We start from the raw sequence: 20,800 nt of genomic DNA, 5'->3' as shown, positions 1-20,800 counted from the left end.
CAGTCCAGTAATCCTCCACTGTAACAGCTCCTTTAGACAAGTGGATTTTGATTCCAATCCCAGTTGCTTCTTTACCAGGTAAGTCTCAGTTTCAGCACATGGGCCTCTCATACACGGTTCATAGGAAGAAGATCAACTGGAATTGGAATATTTGTTTAATTATATGCCTAAATATAGTTTCTAATTACCTTATTGAATAAAGGCCATTAAATCCAAAAGGAACCCTGCAAATACCCATTGGTTGTTAATCAATAAATCTTAAAAATTCTGGTAGTCCACAGAACATTATTTTTAGAAGAATACCATTGCTGTCTTATACAACTTCTGCTTGTCTGAATTTAGAGCACCCTAACATTTTCAAATCCTATTTCTAACACCTTCAATAGAAATGTGTATAAAACAGGAGAAATCTGTGAGTACTGTGTGTTATCAGAGCCTGATTATTTCTATTTATCCTTTTATTTGACACACTAGGGGTTTTCACATCCCAGCATAGGGCAATTGATCAAAGTGAGATTTGGAAGGGGTGAGAGGTGTACCTTTCTATTGGAAAGTGGAGAAGGGTTATTGCACATATGGACCTCTCAAGCAGAGCAATTCTAGGGAAACACATATCTGAATGTGGGGGATTTGGAAATAGTTTCCCTTAAAACTGTCCATATATGTGAACTTCCCAGAAGAACTTCAACTACCAGGAGTACACACACACCCATTTAAAGATTGCAGCTTAAGATACCATGTGCTTTTACTAGTCTTATAGTTGCCATTAAATCTGTTTTGAATAGGTTTCTCCCACTTATATACTTAGCAAATTCATACTCACCTTTGGGGACACAGTTCAAATATTCCTCAGTGGATGGCCACAGTTAGTTGCTTTCCTTTTGCTGTACTTTCCACCCACCTCCACTTTAGCATGTACCTCATTGCCTGTTTCCATGCCTGTTTCCCCAGGGGTGGGGTGCCTGCTACACACAGCGTCTGGAATACAGCAGATGATCGAAGGAAAAGGCTGTGACATGGATTCAGACACCACTGCAGAAATCTTGGCTAAAGTAATGGTCGCTTGGACAACAGTGGGGATGGAGATGATAAGAAATAGCAGGATTTGCTCATGGGTCCTACGTGATTTGAGGAAGAAATAAAAGCTAATGATAACTACTAGATCTCTGGCTTCAACAACTTCTCTGGTTGAAGGTGGTACAATTTCTTGCTGCAGAGAAGACTAGAGTGGGGAAGATTTACCATGTTGAGTAGGCCATTGGCTATATTAGTGTGGAGGACAGGGATGACAGGTCAAGGCTGTAAATATGAATTTAAGATTCAAAAGCATATAGAAGGTATTTAAAGCCAGAGGACTGGATAATATCACTGAAGAAAAATACTGTACAGTAGAAAGAGATGAGAACCAGGGCTGGGAAATTCCAACCAGTTGAAAGAGGGTATTGGTAGGAACAACACATTCAGGTATGAAAGGCATTCACTAAATAAAATATATCATATTTCTCTGAGCTGGAGATATAGAATTTTTATTTTTTTAATGTTTACTCTTTACTTCTTTTTATTATTATGTTATTTGTTTATTTAACATTTTCCTCTTACAGTTAACAGTGGTTTCCACAATGTTTTTTGCAGAGAAAACAATACTTTCATTCCAGTAAAGTAAATATTATTTTTCTCACTTATTGTCATGGTTTAGCCACAGAAACAGCTTTCTTCATGCAAATGTGCCAAACTCATACACAGGAATAGGCAGTCATGCGATTTTCTAACACCACCTGTGAACATTCATTATCAAATCATTACTCTGCTTACAACTACGTTCACTCTCCCATTCCCAAAAAGCAACAGAAAATAGCCTTCTGTGGAATTCTACTTATACTGCCTCCTTTTTTAGTTTGTTGTTATGATCTGCTTGTGCATTTCACTTTGAACGGCAAAACCTTGTCAAACGAATATTAATCCGTTTTTCCCTTTGCCCACGTAGATGTCAAGGCTCCATGATTAATGGATGGTATTTACTTGACAACAATGTTTATTTAAGTCGGTGACAGATCCTAGTTTTGCTTCTTCAGATCAGGAAATCTTATGAAATCTAGAAAAGGCTTGGGACTTGGCTACAGAAGAATAGGTCTTCTGCAGATGACACTTCATCTTGGAAGCTGAAAAAGGAAAACTTATTTTATCAGTCCCCCAGTGGTTAATTCATATTGAGAAGAATCTATCCTTGTCCTCCCTTTTCAGATTCAGGTTTTGGAGCCTGAATTAGGACTACTGGATTGAGTTCCTACCACATACCTCTCCCCACCCATTAAACGATTAGCATTACCTGAGAACTTATGAGAATCTCTGTGCTAGAATGGCCACTATTTGTGACTTTGCTGGTTTCTTCCTTCTGATCTCACCAAGTTTGAAAGCAGACATTCAGCAACTAAGGGTTATGTGTAAAGACTTGAAGTTAAAAATTGAGAAGTAGTCATTATCCGTCAGTTGGAAAGTGATTAACTTTCCATTAAAATTATTTTAGATCCCTTAACCATTATTATTTAGGTCACCTAGCACCCAGGTTGTGGTCTCTAAATACCACTTCCCATTAAAAAATAAACCAGGGTTCCTAGTCCCAAGTCTGGAGCAGGAAATGGACAAAATGAATCTAGAACATTTTGTATCAGAAAGTTAAAAAACACTCAAACACCAATAGAATTGTGTCCAAAAGACACAAAAGCCAGCTTGAAGGACCTTCCACTGGCCAAGGAAGGTACAACTTGAGCATAAGAATAACTGCAATGGATTAAAAACTACCAAATGTATTAATATAAGTTCATAGTAATAATTCTTTCTTTAAAACTTACTGGTCATCTTTGGAGGATGCTTGGTCATTAACTCATTGTTTTAAGAGTTAGGAAATAAAAGGAAAGAATCAAGTATTTATCCAACCTTTCCATATGAATGATACCTCAAGGTAATCTAATAACTGATAAGGGGAAGTCTCCTTTTAAGAGGTATTCAAGCTGCTAAAAAAAAAAATTTAATGATAACATTAGAACTACATAATTTTTCAAACCCTGATGAACTAATAGATCTAGGTAACAATCATCAGTGGGCTGCTAAAATCACAGAAAGAGAGACAACCAGTTTTTCTGTAACCCCTAATGGAAATACACACCACCACTGATAAAATACTTTTGAAAAACAAGTTTGAATTTGAAACAAATCAAGCCTCTAGAATTATCAGTTTATGGGGAAAAAAAGTGGATACAGTAGAATATGTTAAACGACACTACAAAAATGTAATCAACAAGATCCAGACTTGAAATTCTATAGCAATGCTACTCAAAGTGTGATCTATTGACAATGTAGTCCATAAACTGTTTATTACTGATCTATAATAAGTATAGAAATTGAAAGGAAGCATTTAGAAATGTTTATAGCAATTTAACATTATAATCTAACATCCAAGCCTCTGGACAGTGGACTCATCTTATTGAATAGAGTATAGCTATATTCAGGTCACCCGAAATCATATCTAACTTATATGATGAATCGTATGTACTGTGAACTATTTATTAGTCAGGAGCAATAGGAGCATGTTACAATTTATCTCAGTTTAAGTATAATTGGTCAACTGTGGCCCCAAAATGTATAAAGTCTGGAATCTATTTCTTTCACCAAAAGATAATTTAATGTCAGAAAACAGATTAGTTGTTGCTAGGGTATGGGGTTATGGGGAGGATAGGGAGAGATACCTTATAGAGGGTACAAGGAACCTTGATTAATATGGTCATTATGTTGCCTATGAGGATGATTTCACAGGTGTACACATATGTCAAACTCATGAAATTGGATTCTCTAAATATGTGCATTTTATTGTACATAAATTATATCTTAAAAACTATAAACTTTTTTAAAAAGAAAAAAAAGTTTAGGGATATCTGCTTCTGTTTAGGATTTAGAAAACTGCAAAGCATATTACTCCGACATTAAAAACAAGAAAAAAGCTGAATAATCTACAAAGGCAGAACTTTTCATGAACCCATCATTAAGCTGTGGTCACTAGGCAACCAACTGATCCATTTTTCACGAGTGACTAGTCCTTCCAAGGGGCTATAAGACACGTGAACTGTTTATATTTGGCAGTGCCTAGAAGAAAGAAGTGGGCACCACACAAGCCTGAAAGAAAGAAATCGAATAAATTTTAATGAATTCTTAAAGGCAAGTATGGACAAGCAGGTCACTGTGGAATGGCTGGGGGGCCCCAGACGTAAAGAAAGTTTGCAAGTGTTCACAAGTGCTTCTCTACCAGATTTTGATGAGAAAGATCGGGGGTTGGACAGGAGGCTGGGGAAAGACTCCCTCAGTAGCATGCAGGCATGCAGGCAGCAGGAGGTGATCAATGGAAGAAGAAGACAGGTAGGAAACCTCACCTTCATTCCCACACCTTCCCCTCCTGTGAATCAAAAGCCTAAGCCACTGGGAAAGGGGCATAAGCCCTTTGACTCACAAGGGCACAGACAAAGATCCATAGTTCTGGGAGATAAATAGAAGCAAAATTTGTCTTCTTTGGGGGAAAAGATAGAAAACTCTTTCCAAAGCACAGGCAAAAATCCCTCACTGCTGGAGGAATGGTAGAATCAAATCCTCTACCCCTGCAAGGGCCAAGAAATAGTCACACTCAGGATCTTACACTGATACAAAGCAGAGGGTTTTGGTTTTGAGTTTTTTGGGTTTGTTTTGAGTTTTTTGTTTTGTTTTGTTTACCACTAAGGAAGGATTATCATACCTTCCCACTCAAGACTAATTCTAAATGTAAGAGGTAGTGTGTTGGTAAAGGTTTAAGTACCAGTGCTCCAGGTTAGAAAGTCCAGATTTGCAGTTTTGTGGGAAATTTGCCTGAGGATTTGTAGGAAATCTGGCCAATCTCCATGATGCAAGTATGACCATAATCTCCTATTTCAAACTATGTCCTATGACATCACTGAACATGGAGTTAGAAAGAGAGGTGCACAGCTGGTTTTCATGAGCCCATATGAGACAGCTCCAGCACATCATTGAACACAAAGAAGAGTTTAGAAGACTGCCTTTCACCCTCCCACCATGCTTCAGGGGTACAGAGACAACTTATAGCTAATTCAGAAGCAGGAACACTGAGAAAAAACCTCCAACACTCAAGCCCCAACACTAAACACAAAGTAAGAGCAACCTACTGCTACAAAAACTTGAAGCCTTAGATGCACTAAAGATAACAACAATGAAAAGAAAACCCACAGAATGGGAGGAAATATTTTCAAACAAAGCGACCAACAAGGGATTAATCTCCAAAATATACAATCAGCTCATGCAGCTCAATATCAATAAAACAAACAACCCAATCAGAAAATGGGCAGAAGATCTAAATAAACATTTCTCCAAAGAAGACATACAGATGGCCAAGAGGCACATGAAAAGAGGCTCAACATCACTAATTGTTAGAGAAATGCAAATCAAAACTACAAAGAGGTATTACCTCACACCGGTCAGAATGGCCATCATCAAAAAATCTACAAACAATAAATGCTGGAGAGGGTGTGGAGAAAAGGGAACCCTCCTACTCTGTTTGTGGGAATGTAAAGTGGTACAGCCACTACAGAGAACAGTATGGAGGTTCTTTTAAAAACTAAAAATAAAGCTACCATATGATCCAGCAATCCCACTCCTAGGTGTATATCCGGAGAAAACCATAATTCAGAAGGATACATGCATCCCAGTGCTCACTGTATCACTATTTACAGCAGCCAGGACATGGAAGCAACCTAAATGTCCATTGACGGAGGAATGGATAAAGAAGATGTGGTACATATATACAGTGGAATATTACTCAGCAATAAAAATAAATAAAATAATGCCACTTGCAGCAACACGGGTGGACCTAGAGATTGTGATACTGAGTGAAGTAAGTCAGACAAAGACAAATGTCATATGATATCACTTACATGTGGAATCTTAAAAAATGGTACAAATGAACCTATTTACAAAACAGAAATAGAGTCACAGATGTAGAAAACAAACTTATGGTTACCAAGGGGGAAAGGGAAGGAAGGATAAATTTGGAGATTGGGATTGACATATACACACTACTATATATAAAATAGATAACAAATAAGAACCTACTGTATAGCACAGGTAATTTTATTCAATACTCTGTAATGACCTACATGTATGGGAATAGAATCTAAAAAATGAGTGGATATATGTATATGTATAACTGATTCACTTTGCTCTACAGCAGAAACTAACACAACATTGTAAATCAACTATAGCCCAATAAAAATTAATTTTAAAAAAAGATAACAACAGCAACAACAAAACTCAACCCCAGATCAAGTTCTAACTATATTGGCTCAACTCCCCACACTAACAGCCTAAAAGCCTGGGTGTAACAATTTCCAGGCTACTATTACCTCAGAATCTACTGTTCTTCTAGACATAATGTCTAGCATTCAGTCAAATTTACACAACATACAAATAAGTCAGGTAAATCAAACCATTGCCAAGAGGCAAAGCAATCAATAGAACAGATGTTGGAACTACTGAGCAGTGACTTTAAAAGAAATATGATTAATATGGTAATAGGCCCATTTTTAATGGTGGACAAAATATTAAAACAGGTAGGAAATTTCTAATTCATTATCCTCTTTTCATTACAGAAAAGAAAAATATCCTTTGCCATCAGTAGTAAAATATGTGTGTGTGTGTGTGTTCCCCCCTTCCATCCAATTTCTGGTATTATTATTTCTGATATTATAAAACCAGAAATTGGAAGGAAAGGGGGAACACACACACACACACACACACACACACACACACACACACACTTTGGCTTTGGAGCCAGAGAGGAATTTGTCGCCACTAACTGTGTAACCTTAAGCAAGTTCATTTAACCTCTGAGAATTTCTTTTCCTTATTTCTGAGTTGTGTATAATCCAGAAAGTTGTTGTGAAGTTAAAACAACATGGTACATGTAAAGTCTTTAGCACATATTAAATGCTAAAAAGAAAATGCACAGTAAACAGTGGTTGCTAATGCTGTCATCATTAGCAATTACTGAGTTTGAGTTCATTAAAAAGCAGAAATGGTGTTGACTTGATAGAACAAGTGTTATAGTTAAGGATATTAATATCACACATCCAGTTTGGAAAATACTGCTTTGTGTCCAATGCATTTGGTGAAAACAACACAGTTTGAGGTAGTGAGAGAATGGGCTTTATGTCCAACAGATGTCAGGGGAAGCCCAGCCTTTCCACCAACAAATGGTGTGGTTCCGGGAAGTCCCAAGGCCCCAAGGTCTCCAGGCCCTTTGAGGATGCTGCAGGAGCAGGCTCAGTGACACACGTAACCCACGGTAGTGCCTCTTCTTCTTGCCTCCCCCCCACCATCAACTCTCTGACCTCTGACTTAGCACGAATTGTAAGGGACGCTCACCCTGACGGGCACCCCTAAAAGACAAGGCTCTTCCTCCCTGAAGCTTATCAGAGGAGGACTAGATGAGAAAAAGGAACTTAGTCCATCTGGTGAGCTGAAAAAAACACACAGATAAATGACAACTTTCAATTTTCTTATTAAAAGCAAAATCTTGTGTTTTGAAGTTTGATGAAATATCCACATGCACCCTTAAAATAACTGTGTTCACCCAAATGTTTCCAAATCCAAAAAAACGTGAAGAGCAGTCACCTGAACGTTATGATTTCTTTATTCCAAAGACTGAACTGATTCTCAACACTTCCGTTTTGAAATGAGCAACTGTAATCCACCTCTAATGGGCTGGATGAAAGGGACAAGAAACAGTTCAGTCATCTCCAGAGATTGCCATAATTTAAAAAACAAAACAAAACAAAAAAACTCGAGATGTTCAGCCATGTAGGACGACAGCCTCTTGATAATAGAATGATCTCTGTATTTTCCATATGACTAATTTATAATTATTATCATGCCAGAGTATTATACTTCGACAGTAATAACAATTATAACAACAATAATAATAATACCAAAAATTGGAAGGAAAGGGGGAAACACACACACACACACACACACACACACACACACACAAAGCTGTAAACAGCTTTATTACCTGATTTTTTTGGTTGCCTTCAAACATTAATGATTTTTTTAGATGTAATGCTTTTCTCTAGAAAATGTTCTTAAGCATTTGACATTTACCAATGCTTGTTTGCTAACAAGCGCAGATAATAAAATGAAAGAATAAGCAGCCAATGAATTTAACAGAAAAACTCAGAAATATTAATTCTTAGAAAGTGTTGGGAGTTGCAGAGTATCTGTATGCACTTCTGGCTGACTTACTTTCTTCTAATACAATCGTTTCTAGTTGGTTGGAATTACATATGTTAATGTTAAATGGCTTTAACATTAATGTTTGTTAAATGCCCCCTCGGGCCGAAGCAGTTGGAAATCTTTGGACCAGACCTGGAGCTCACTTACTCAGGGAGCATCTCTACCGGAAACCTCTGGGGAGAAGAGTCCTCCTCCCTCCCCACCTGGCCCCCTTGTGGCCGCAGGGAGAAGCTTAAGAGAGGGAGGAAATGGAAATGGTGCTGGGAGGAAGCTGAAGCCCTATCTTCTTTCCTGCCTATCCTCCCTTCTTTCCCCTACCTTCCCTCCCACCTGGGAGCGGATGGAGAAAGAGCCAACGTGGATGGGCCCTAACGCTGGGCCGCCTGGGGCCACCCCTGCGTCCTGACTCCCGGGCAGTGGAGCCTGGCCCAGGGGACACAGCCAGCCCGGCCATATATCACCACATTTTTGTTGTAGTCCACTTTGGTGGAGACTTCTGCCCTCAACTTTATGCCAATGTCTCGTAAAATTTAATTCGTAACCTAAGAAAATGAAAATCAATCACTAAATGCGAAACCTCGCTTGACTAAACTATTCTAGTCTATTTAACTTAATGAGCAACATATTTTCATGAGAAAAACCAGACCATATATTAAAATGACCTTAGAAATTTAAAGAGCATTAAAATATAAGTGCTGAATTGGGTTTTTTTTCTTTTAATTTCCTAATTGGAATTAGTTTTTCACTGGAAAGGGAAGAAAATCATATATATATATATATATATATATATATATATATATATATATATATTTCATTTTTTAGCATGCAGGATCTCAAAATTTATGAAAACTTTGAAGATCTACCAACAGTCTGGTCTACAACTGAGAAATGAGGAGGAAAGGAGGGCACACTGTCTAGAGTCGTGTCCGGGCCCTCCCGCCCCCAGCCACAGGCTGGTCACAGCACCTCTCAGAATCCGCATTCCTAAAACTAGAAGAGACGGCTTCTGTGCAAGACAGAACAGCGCTCCTGCTTGGGAGTTATCATACTGCTGTGGTGGGAAATACCTGCTCTAACAGTCACTCGCTGTGCAACTCTGGACAAGACCATAACCTCTCTGAGCTGTTACTTCCTCATCTATAAAATGGGGAAAATAGTCACTACAACATGGTGCTGTAGAGAAGAGTAAACAAAATACTATAATGGGAAACATATGGTACAGATCCTGGCATCCTGCAGAAACTCCATCCGTGGTTATTAATGACCCCTCCCTGAATTAAATAGGCATGGTGAGAGCAGACAGCCTTGCCATGTCACATCCCAATCTTAATTATGATGTCCACTGTCAATTTTTCTCAGTTAGCTAGATTTTTGTTTTACAGTAAGGGAGCTGTCACCTCCCTATCTTACAAGATTGTTGTGAGAATCAGTGAGAGCACTTTGTAATCTACAGGTTATTGTACTTTAGTTATCAGCATTCATTAACTCCCAGTTAGCAAAGGAACAAAACAAAGTATAGAACAGTCCATGAAAATACGATTGCCGAAATTATGTATCGCAAAAATACAAATCGAGAATAGATAGCGATTATTGTTTTTACTAATTAATAAAGTGGACCGACTATTTCCTCCATTGGTGGCTATTGGAAATTGATGACCCATTCAGAGCCAAATACTTTTTTTTTTATCAAAGAATGTTGTAATTTTTAAAAGCCACTTTCTATCAACCCTCCGCTAAAGAATAAAATTTAAGGCCAAGCCAGAGTTAATCATTTTGGGGTATCTGGCATGCCTTTTCTTGATTCAACATTTGATGAGAAGTTAGTGTCTGAGTGGACTCTGCACAGGAAGAAATGGTCACCCAGTCCTGGACCTGATCTTAGCATGAGGCATGCTTTCCCTTTTTATCAGTCTCTATCTTAAGGCCATATTTTATCTCATTAGAGCAACATTCAAACTTGTCTACACACAGGAATTTGGTGTTTTCTACTCTCTCATTGCCTTGGTGAAAATTTACTTTCAAATCTATTTTTTTTCCCCCTTCTTACATAGTTGATAACAAAAAGCTCTTCTTCCCTTAGAAGGAGGAAAATCTCTTTGATGTCCAAATTTTCATTTGTGATTCAGAAACCTCCATGGCCCCAAGAATACTTTTAAATTCAAAGAGAAACTAGTTTGATAGGATTTTGCCTGCTTTTGTGTGTGTGTTGGGGGGAAGGAAGAAACTTTTTTTTTTTTTTTTAAACATCTTTATTGAAGTATAATTGCCTTACAATGGTGTGTTAGCTTCTGCTTTATAACAAAGTTAATCAGTTATACATATACAATATGTTCCCATATCTCTTCCCTCTTGCATCTCCCTCCCTCCCACCCTCCCCATCCCACCCCTCTAGGTGGTCACAAAGCACCGAGCTGATCTCCCTGTGCTATGTGGCTGCTTCCCACTAGCTATCTATTTTACATTTGGTAGTGTATATATGTCCATGACACTCTCTCACCCTGTCACATCTCACCCCACCCCCTCCCCATATCCTCAAGTCCATTCTCTAGTAGGTCTGTGTCTTTATTCCCGTCTTGCCACTAGGTTCTTCATGGCTTTTTTTTTCCTTAGATTCCGTATGTATGTGTTAGCATACTGTATTTGTTTTTCTCTTTCTGACTTACTTCACTCTGTATGACAGACTCTAACTCCATCCACCTCATTACAAATACCTCCATTTCATTTCTTTTTATGGCTGAGTAATATTCCATTGTATATATGTGCCACATCTTCTTTATCCATTCATCTATCGATGGACATTTAGGTTGCTTCCATGTCCTGGCTATTGTAAATAGAGCTGCAATGAACATTTTGGTACATGACTCTTTTTGAACTATGGTTTTCTCAGGGTATATGCCCAGTAGTGGGATTGCTGGATCGTATGGTAGTTCTATTTGTAGTTTTTTAAGGAACCTCCATACTGTTCTCCATAGTGGCTGTATCAATTTACATTCCCACCAACAGTGCAAGAGAGTTCCCTTTCCTCCACACCCTCTCCAGCATTTATTGTTTCTAGATTTTTTGATGATGGCCATTCTGACCGGTGTGAGATGATATCTCATTGTAGTTTTGATTTGCATTTCTCTAATGATTAATGATGTTGAGCATTCTTTCATGTGTCTGTAGGCCATCTGTATATCTTCTTTGGAGAAATGTCTGTTTAGGTCTTCTGCCCATTTTTGGATTGGGTTGTTCGTTTTTTTGTTATTGAGCTGCATGAGCTGCTTGTAAATCTTGGAGATTAATCCTTTGTCAGTTGCTTCGTTTGCAAATATTTTCTCCCATTCTGATGGTTGTCTTTTGGTCTTGTTTATGGTTTCCTTTGCTGTGCAAAAGCTTTTAAGTTTCATTAGGTCCCATTTGTTTATTTGTGTTCTTATTTCCATTTCTCTGGGAGCTGGGTCAAAAAGAATCTTGCTGTGATGTATGTCATAGAGTGTTCTGCCTATGTTTTCCTCTAAGGGTTTGATAGTGTCTGGTCTTACACTTAGGTCTTTAATCCATTTTGAGTTTATTTTTGTGCATGGTGTCAGGGAGTGTTCTAATTTCATACTTTTACATGTATCTGTCCAATTTTCCCTGCACCACTTATTGAAGAGGCTGTCTTTTCTCCACTGTATATGCTTGCCTCCTTTATCAAAGATAAGGTGACCATATGTGCGTGGGTTTATCTCTGGGCTTTCTATCCTGTTCCATTGATCAATATTTCTGTTTTTGTGCCAGTACCAAACTGTCTTGATTATTGTAGCTTTGTAGTATAGTCTGAAGTCAGGGAGCCTGATTCCCCCAGCTCCATTTTTCGTTCTCAAGATTGCTTTGGCTATTCGGGGTCTTTTGTGTTTCCACACAAATTGTGAAATTTTTTGTTCTAGTTCTGTGAAAAATGCCAGTGGTAGTTTGATAGGGATTGCATTGAATCTGTAGATTGCTTTGGGTAGTAGAGTCATTTTCACAATGTTGATTCTTCCAATCCAGGAACATGGTATATCTCTCCATCTATTTGTATCATCTTTAATTTCTTTCATCAGTGTCTTATAATTTTCTGCATACAGGTCTTTTGTCTCCTTAGGTAGGTTTATTCCTAGATATTTTATTCTTTTTGTTGCAATGGTAAACGGGAGTGTTTTCTTAATTTCACTTTCAGATTTTTCGTCATTAGTGTATAGAAATGCAAGAGATTTCTGTGCATTAATTTTGTATCCTGCTACTTTACCAAATTCATTGATTAGCTCTAGGAGTTTTCTGGTAGCATCTTTAGGATTCTCTATGTATAGTATCATGTCATCTGCAAACAGTGACAGCTTTACTTCTTCTTTTCCGATTTGGATTCCTTTTATTTCTTTTTCTTCTCTGATTGCTGTGGCTAACACTTCCAAAACTATGTTGAATAATAGTGGTGAGAGTGGGCAACCTTGTCTTGTTCCTGATCTTAGTGGAAATGGTTTCAGTTTTTCACCATTGAGGACAATGTTGGCTGTGGGTTTGTCATATATGGCCTTTATTATCTTGAGGAAAGTTCCCTCTATGCCTACTTTCTGCAGGGCTTTTATCATAAATGGGTGTTGAATTTTGTCGAAAGCTTTCTCTGCATCTATTGAGATGATCATATGGTTTTTCTCCTTCAATTTGTTAATATGGTGTATCACATTGATTGATTTACGTATATTGAAGAATCCTTGCATTCCTGGGATAAACCCCACTTGATCATGGTGTATGATCCTTTTAATGTGCTGTTGGATTCTGTTTGCTAGTATTTTGTTGAGGATTTTTGCATCTATGTTCATCAATGATATTGGCCTGTAGTTTTCTTTCTTTGTGACATCTTTGTCTGGTTTTGGTATCAGGGTGATGGTGGCCTCGTAGAATGAGTTTGGGAGTGTTCCTCCCTCTGCAATATTTTGGAAGAGTTTGAGAAGGATAGGTGTTAGCTCTTCTCTAAATGTTTGATAGAATTCACCTGTGAAGCCATCTGGTCCTGGGCTTTTGTTTGTTGGAAGGTTTTTAATCACAGTTTCAATTTCAGTGCTTGTGATTGGTCTGTTCATATTTTCTCTTTCTTCCTGGTTCAGTCTCGGCAGTTTGTGCATTTCTAAGAATCTGTCCATTTCTTCCAGGTTGTCCATTTTATTGGCGTAGAGTTGCTTGTAGTAATCTCTCATGATCTTTTGTATTTCTGCAGTGTCAGTGGTTACTTCTCCTTTTTCATTTCTAATTCTATTGATTTGAGTCTTCTCCCTTTTTCTCTTGATGAGTCTGGCTAATGGTTTATCAATTTTGTTTATCTTCTCAAAGAACCAGCTTTTAGTTTTATTGATTTTTGCTGTTGTTTCCTTCATTTCTTTTTCATTTATTTCTGACCTGATCTTTATGATTTCTTTCCTTCTGCTAGCTTTGGGGTTTTTTTGTTCTTCTTTCTCTAATTGCTTTAGGTGCAAGGTTAGGTTGTTTATTCGAGATGTTTCCTGTTTCTTGAGGTAGGCTTGTATTGCTATAAACTTCCCTCTTAGCACTGCTTTTGCTGCGTCCCATAGGTTTTGGGTCGTCGTGTCTCCATTGTCATTTGTTTCTAGGTATTTTTTGATTTCCCCTTTGATTTCTTCAGTGATCACTTCGTTATTAAGTAGTGTATTGTGTAGCCTCCATGTGTTTGTATTTTTTACACATCTTTTCCTGTAATTGATATCTAGTCTCATAGCGTTGTGGTCGGAAAAGATACTTGATACGATTTCAATTTTCTTCAATTTACCAAGGCTTGATTTGTGCCCCAAGATATGATCTATCCTGGAGAATGTTCCATGCGCACTTGAGAAAAATGTGTATTCTGTTGTTTTTGGGTGGAATGTCCTATAAATATCAATTAAGTCCATCTTGTTTAATGTATCATTTAAAGCTTGTGTTTCCTTATTTATTTTCATTTTGGATGATCTGTCCATTGGTGAAAGTGGGGTGTTAAAGTCCCCTACTATGATTGTGTTGCTGTCAATTTCCCCTTTTATGGCTGTTAGTATTTGCCTTATGTATTGAGGTGCTCCTATGTTGGGTGCATAAATATTTACAATTGTTATACCTTCCTCTTGGATTGATCCCTTGATCATTATATAGTGTCCTTCTTTGTCTCTTATAATATTATTTTAAAGTCTATTTTGTCTGATATGAGAATTGCTACTCCAGCTTTCTTTTGATTTCCATTTGCATGGAATATCTTTTTCCATCCCCTCACTTTCAGTCTGTATGTGTCTCTAGGTCTGAAGTGGGTCTCTTGTAGACAGCATATATATGGGTCTTGTTTTTGTATCCATTCAGCCAGCCTGTGTCTTTTGGTGGGAGCATTTAATCCATTTACATTCAAGGTAATTATCGATATGTATGTTCCTAGTCCCATTTTCTTAAATGTTTTGGGTTTGTTATTGTAGGTGTTTTCCTTCTCTTGTGTTTCTTGCCTAGAGAAGTTCCTTTAGCATTTGTTGTAAAGCTGGTTTGGTGGTGCTGAACTCTCTCAGCTTTTGCTTGTCTGTAAAGGTTTTAATTTCTCCATCACATCTGAATGAGATCCTTGCTGGGTAGAGTAATCTTGGTTGTAGGTTTTTCTCCTTCATCACTTTAAGTATATCCTGCCACTCCCTTCTGGCTTGCAGAGTTTCTGCTGAAAGATCAGATGTTAACCTTATGGGGATTCCCTTGTGTGTTATTTGTTGTTTTTCCCTTGCTGTTTTTAATATGTTTTCTTTATATTTAATTTTTGACAGTTTGATTAATATGTGTCTTGGCGTGTTTCTCCTTGGGTTTATCCTGTATGGGACTCTCTGTGCTTCCTGGACTTGATTAACTATTTCCTTTCCCATATTAGGGAAGTTTTCAACTATAATCTCTTCAAATATTTTCTCAGTCCCTTTCTTTTTCTCTTCTTCTTCTGGGACCCCTATAATTCGAATGTTGGTGCGTTTAATGTTGTCCCAGAGGTCTCTGAGACTGTCCTCAGTTCTTTTCATTCTTTTTTCTTTGTCCTGCTCTGCAGTAGTTATTTCCACCATTTTATCTTCCAGGTCACTTATCCTTTCTTCTGCCTCAGTTATTCTGCTATTGATCCCATCTAGAGTATTTTTAATTTCATTTATTGTGTTTTTCATCGTTGCTTGGTTCCTCTTTAGTTCTTCTACGTCCTTGTTAAATGTTTCTTGCATTTTGTCTATTCTATTTCCAAGATTTTGGATCATCCTTACTATCATTATTCTGAATTCTTTTTCAGGTAGACTACCTATTTCCTCTTCATTTGTTAGGTCTGGTGTGTTTTGACCCTGCTCCTTCAACTGCTGTGTGTTTTTCTGTCGTCTCATTTTGCTTATCTTACTGTGTTTGGGGTCTCCTTTTCACAGGCTGCAGGTTCGTAGTTCCCGTTGTTTTTGGTATCTGTCCCCAGTGGGTAAGGTTCGTTCAGTGGGTTGTGTAGGCTTCCTGGTGGAGGGGACTATTGCCTGTGTTCTGGTGGATGAGGTTGAATCTTGTCTTTCTGGTGGGCACGTCCACGTCTGGTGGTGTGTTTTGGGGTGTCTGTGGCCTTATGATTTTAGGCAGCCTCCCTGCTAATGGATGGGGCTGTGTTCCTGTCTTGCTAGTTGTTTGGCATAGGGTGTCCAGCCCTGTAGCTTGCTGGTCGTTGAGTGAAGCTGGGTCTTGATGTTGAGATGGAGATCTCTGAGAGATTTTTGCCGTTTGGTATTACGTGGAGCTGGTAGGTCTCTTGTGGACCAGTGTCCTGAAGTTGGCTCTCCCACCTCAGAGGCACAGCCCTGATGCCTGGCTGGAGCACCAAGAGCCTTTCATCCACACAGCTCAGAATATAAGGGAGAAAAAAATAAAAAGAAAAAAAGAGGATAAAATAAAATAAGATAAAGCTATTATAATAAAAAATAAGAAAAAAATTATTAAGAGTAAATGTATTCAGAAAAAATTTTTTTTAATTTTTAAAAATAGATTTATTAATTTTTTATAGTAAAAAATAAGAAAAAAATTTTTAAGAAAAAATTTATTAAGAAAATTTTTTTTAATTTTTTAAAATAAAAAATATGAAAAAACTTATTAAAAAATTTTTTAATTTCTAAAAATAGAAAATATGGAAAAAATTATTAAGAAAACATATATTAGGGAAAAAAAAATTTTTTAAGTAAAAAAAAAAAAAAATGGACGGACCTAACCCTAGGACTGATGGTGAAAGCAAAGCTATACAGACAAAATCTCACCCAGAAGCATATACATATACACTCACAAAAAAAGGAAAAGGGGAAATTAATATATCCTGCTCCTAAAGTCCACCTTTTGAATTTGGGATGATTCGTTGTCTATTCAGGTATTCAACAGATGCAGGCACATCAAGTTGTTTGTGGAGCTTTAATCTGCTGCTTCTGAGGCTGCTGGGAGAGATTTCCCTTTCTCTTCTTTGTTCGTACAGCTCCCAGCGTTCAGCTTTGGATTTGGACCCGCCTCTGCATGTACGTCGCCTGAGGGCATCCGTTCCCTTTTGGGAGGTCTGATGTCTTCTGCCAGCGTTCAGTGGGTGTTCTGTAGGAGCAGTTCCACGTGTAGATGTATTTCTATTGTATCTGTGGGAAGGAAGGTGATCTCCGCGTCTTACTCTTCCGCCATCTTGCCCCTACCTCGAAGAAACTTTTTTTAATAATGATCAAACACAGATATAAAACACCATAATTAGCTAATTCAATACCATGCCATCCAAGTGGTGCTCGCTTTGAATTTTCAGCCTTCATAAGGCCATGTCTTCATGGCTTTATAAAATTACCCATTCTCACTCGAATATGTTGCCTTGATAACTAATTCTGCATGATCAGTGAAATCCATCGTGCCATTACTATGGTTATTAACAGGAAAGCATGCTAATTGGCAGTTGCAATCCAGAAATGAGCAGCCTAATGAAAACAGGCACTAAAAGGTAAAAGAGCTACCTTTCTGATGTCGCCAGGACAAAGTCTGAGAAGTCTGTGGAGGGAGGTGACTGGAGCCGTGATATCTTAGCAGCACAGGTGTTTCTGCTGGACCTGCCAAGGGGAACATGTACTTCCTGGGAGGGAACCAGGGCTCAGTCTATTTGAAAGCTCTCCCAGTGCTATAGCAGGGCCCCAAGAGCAAGCCCTCCAAGCTGATGACGGAGGCCGGGGCAGGCATTGGCAGGAAGTACACACTGGAGGAAAGCAAGAAGCTGTGTGTTTCAGGAAGGTCCCTCAGCACCTTGAGTCTGGGGACAATTGCTATTAACTGTAGGTGGAGAGACTAAGGATTCCCCACACTGGGTACCAAAAGCACCAAGAAAGCAATTCATGCACACTCAGACTTGCACAGGGGGTGGGTGACGACACAGAACACCAAAAGAGGCTCGGCAGAAATATCCAGCAGGCTGAGTTCTCAATGGGGCCAGGACAGTCCTGGAGCCACAGCAGGGACTGGAACCCAAGAGGGACTGGTTGATAACAGAAACAGCCTGCTAAGCACTTGCGGGCCCAATATTTGCTGAGTGGAATTTAGTCTGTTTTCTGAAGTAATAATTAGAAAGCTCCAAACTGCTCCAGGTGTTGCCAAAAATAAGCGCTTGGGCCATCTGCCAACTGAGTCAGTCTGTTAACGTTCCCTTCTGAAAAATGTTCAGAAGGGACCTCAAATCCCGGCCTCTCTGGATGTTTCGTGGGTTTCGAAGTCATTCCCACTGAAAGCTCCCTTCATGCTCCTGATGGTGGGAGCACGGGTGTCACCTGGCCCTTACTTTCTCAGCCAAGATTCAGACAGGATACATGGGAATTAACCTTTCTCATAAGCCCCTCAGGTAAAGGTGCACGAGAGGGTCTAAGCAGTTCCAGGTGGAGACCCCACCCTGCAGGGGCCAGGGGGACAGCCCTGAGGAGTTGCCCGGTGCACGGCCTGACAGCCACCACTCCCACTGCACCCTCACAGATGCTGGAAGGCAGAAGGCTCCTAACTGTAATGTCAGCACAATTAGGAGGTTTCAACGTGGACCCAGCTTGTGCCCGTGAATGAATCTAGATCGGCCCAGAAGACAGTGCAGTGTCACGGGGCTCTAACCGGTTCAAAACCCTCATTGGCCTGGAATCAGCCAAAGGAGGAGACACACTTAGCAAAATTGAACCGAGCTGGGAGGGAGAGGAAATATATAAGGGGAATAGAACCAAAATCCAAAAATGAATGTCCATATAGACTGTCATGATTGCATACAATGAAGTCTAAAATATGGATGAATACAAAGTTCTTCATGGGAATGTGAAAACCAGGACACAATCATAGGCAGGGAAATGGGGGAAGGAATGGGGTCTCCAAGGAGGATGCGTGAAAAAGGCTCAAGGGTCTCTGATATAAGTGAACTGCAAATCTAATCATGCGACTTCCTTCTTACAAGGGCCTCCCTGGCTTTAGCAGAAGGCAGAACCCTTGTCTGAACTCACAGGCCCTCCCAAGACCATGCTGGCTCCAGTCTCCGGCCTCATCCTAACTCCTTCTCCCTTTGGTCCAGTTACTTCTATCCAGGACCTCTAGCCTTTTGTTTGGCACTCTCCACCCTTCCTCACCTCTGGAGTTTTGCACGTGCTGTTCCCTCCCCAGGAACACACGCCACACCTCATTTACCACCCCTGCTTCACCCAGTGAGCACCTGCACAGCCGGCAGGTCTCAGCTTGAACATTTATTCCTCAGGGGGTTTTCACCCTCCACTGAACCTCATCCGAGCCCGTGCCCTGTAATCCCATCAATGCCCAGACGTCTCCTTCTCTAATGCCTATGACCGATTCCTCCACCCACGTGGACCTTCCTCACCACACTGTGAACTCCATGCAGGCAGGAGGCGTGTTTGTCTTGCTTGTCTCATTATTTCCAGCACCCAGCACTTCACAGGACTCAATTTAGAGGGAGTAGAAACTGATGGTGTTGTTTAGTGCTATGTACCTGGCAAAGAAATCAAGATGGTCTCGGGATACACTAAAAGAGGTATGTGTTCTATGACAAAGGAGGTGATAGAAAAGCCGTTTTTGTGCCAGTCAGGTCACACACCAGGGTTCATGTTGGGTGCTACACCAAGATGATGGTCAAATTGGGGAGCTCAAAACCATGCCCTCCCTAGAACATTAAAGGAACTAAGCACACTTAGGCTGGAAACAAGGCAGGGAAATTATGGTCAATGGATGCAGATATCTGAAGTGCTTTTCCATGACAGTGCAGGTCGTCTACTCAGCGGAGAGAGGCATGGGTGTGGGATGATGCAATAACACCTCCTGAGGCTCCCTGTTGCTGAAAGTGTTCAACCTGAGTCTTCCAGACACTTGACAAATTTCCCAGTGTGGGCTGGTCTATGAGATAGTTTCTCTTTTCCAGTTTGTGGGGTCTATGCATTTCCAAGGAACTCCATTCTGGACCTCAAGATCTAATCAGCTAGATGAGAAATCTGGGCCAAATTCCCCCTGCAGTGTTCTCTGAGCTTATGCATCTGGTAGGCAGTGATTGGGGATTTATAATCTAGTAACTGAAATAGGCACTGGCCACTCAAAACTATCCTCACATTTAGAGGAGCATTTCTTTAAATGGCCCGTTTGTATCTGGTTTCTGGGAATTAATATTTGAGGAAGAAAATGATCAATTGGAATCCAAATCTCTGACCAAAAAATGTGTCCCCACTCAACATTTGCAAAGCATGACAACGAGGGAAAGTGTTCTGTCTCTGTTACTTTCTGGCCTATGAAGATTTGGACTCATCCTCCAAATCCCACATGGACCTCCCAACTTAGAGGGCATCCAACTGAGAAGCCTCAAGGCAGAAGCCCAAGAACGCTCTCGTTTCCAAATCACAGGAAATTTCCCTGCAGATTCCTTCACTTTTGCGCAAAAGATAGGGAGCACTTGAAATCGTATTTTGATTTCAAAGCCATGTTCCCTACCAGAGATCCAGTATTTTCCTCTCCCCAAAATGTCAGCGTCCATTTAAACCCTGGAGATTTGCTGGTCGGTTTTCCTATCTGCTTTGTCTTCCAGCCTGCAAGCCAGGCAGCCCTTCCTAAAAGCCTGTACACCTGACCCAGGAGATTTCTTTACTCCCCCCACCCCTCCCTGTAGTGTTAAAAGGCTACACTCTACTCTGAGACCCATCTCTCTCTTTTCCCCCCTTCAAGTACTTTCATCCCCATTTGTAACAGCCGCTAATATGCACTTCTATTCGATTTTCCTCACCCAGCTTGAAATCCTCTCATTCTAATTACCGTTTCAGTTTTCTTATATTTCTCCCTTGAGGTGTCTCAATTAGTGTACTTTTTCATACCGCCTGTCACCTCTGAGCCACAAGGTGGGTCTAACTCCAACCAAAACCAGGCAGAAAATAAATGAGAAGCCGTTCTGGACAGCCGGGCCGAAGGTGGGGTTACTTTACAAACTAGT

Source organism: Balaenoptera borealis, assembly GCF_965194805.1.
Source record: "Balaenoptera borealis genome assembly, chromosome: 3".
In the NCBI taxonomy this organism is placed as follows: Eukaryota; Metazoa; Chordata; class Mammalia; order Artiodactyla; family Balaenopteridae; genus Balaenoptera; species Balaenoptera borealis.
The sequence above is the reverse complement of the archived record's forward strand: the minus strand, read 5'-3'. Positions refer to the sequence as shown.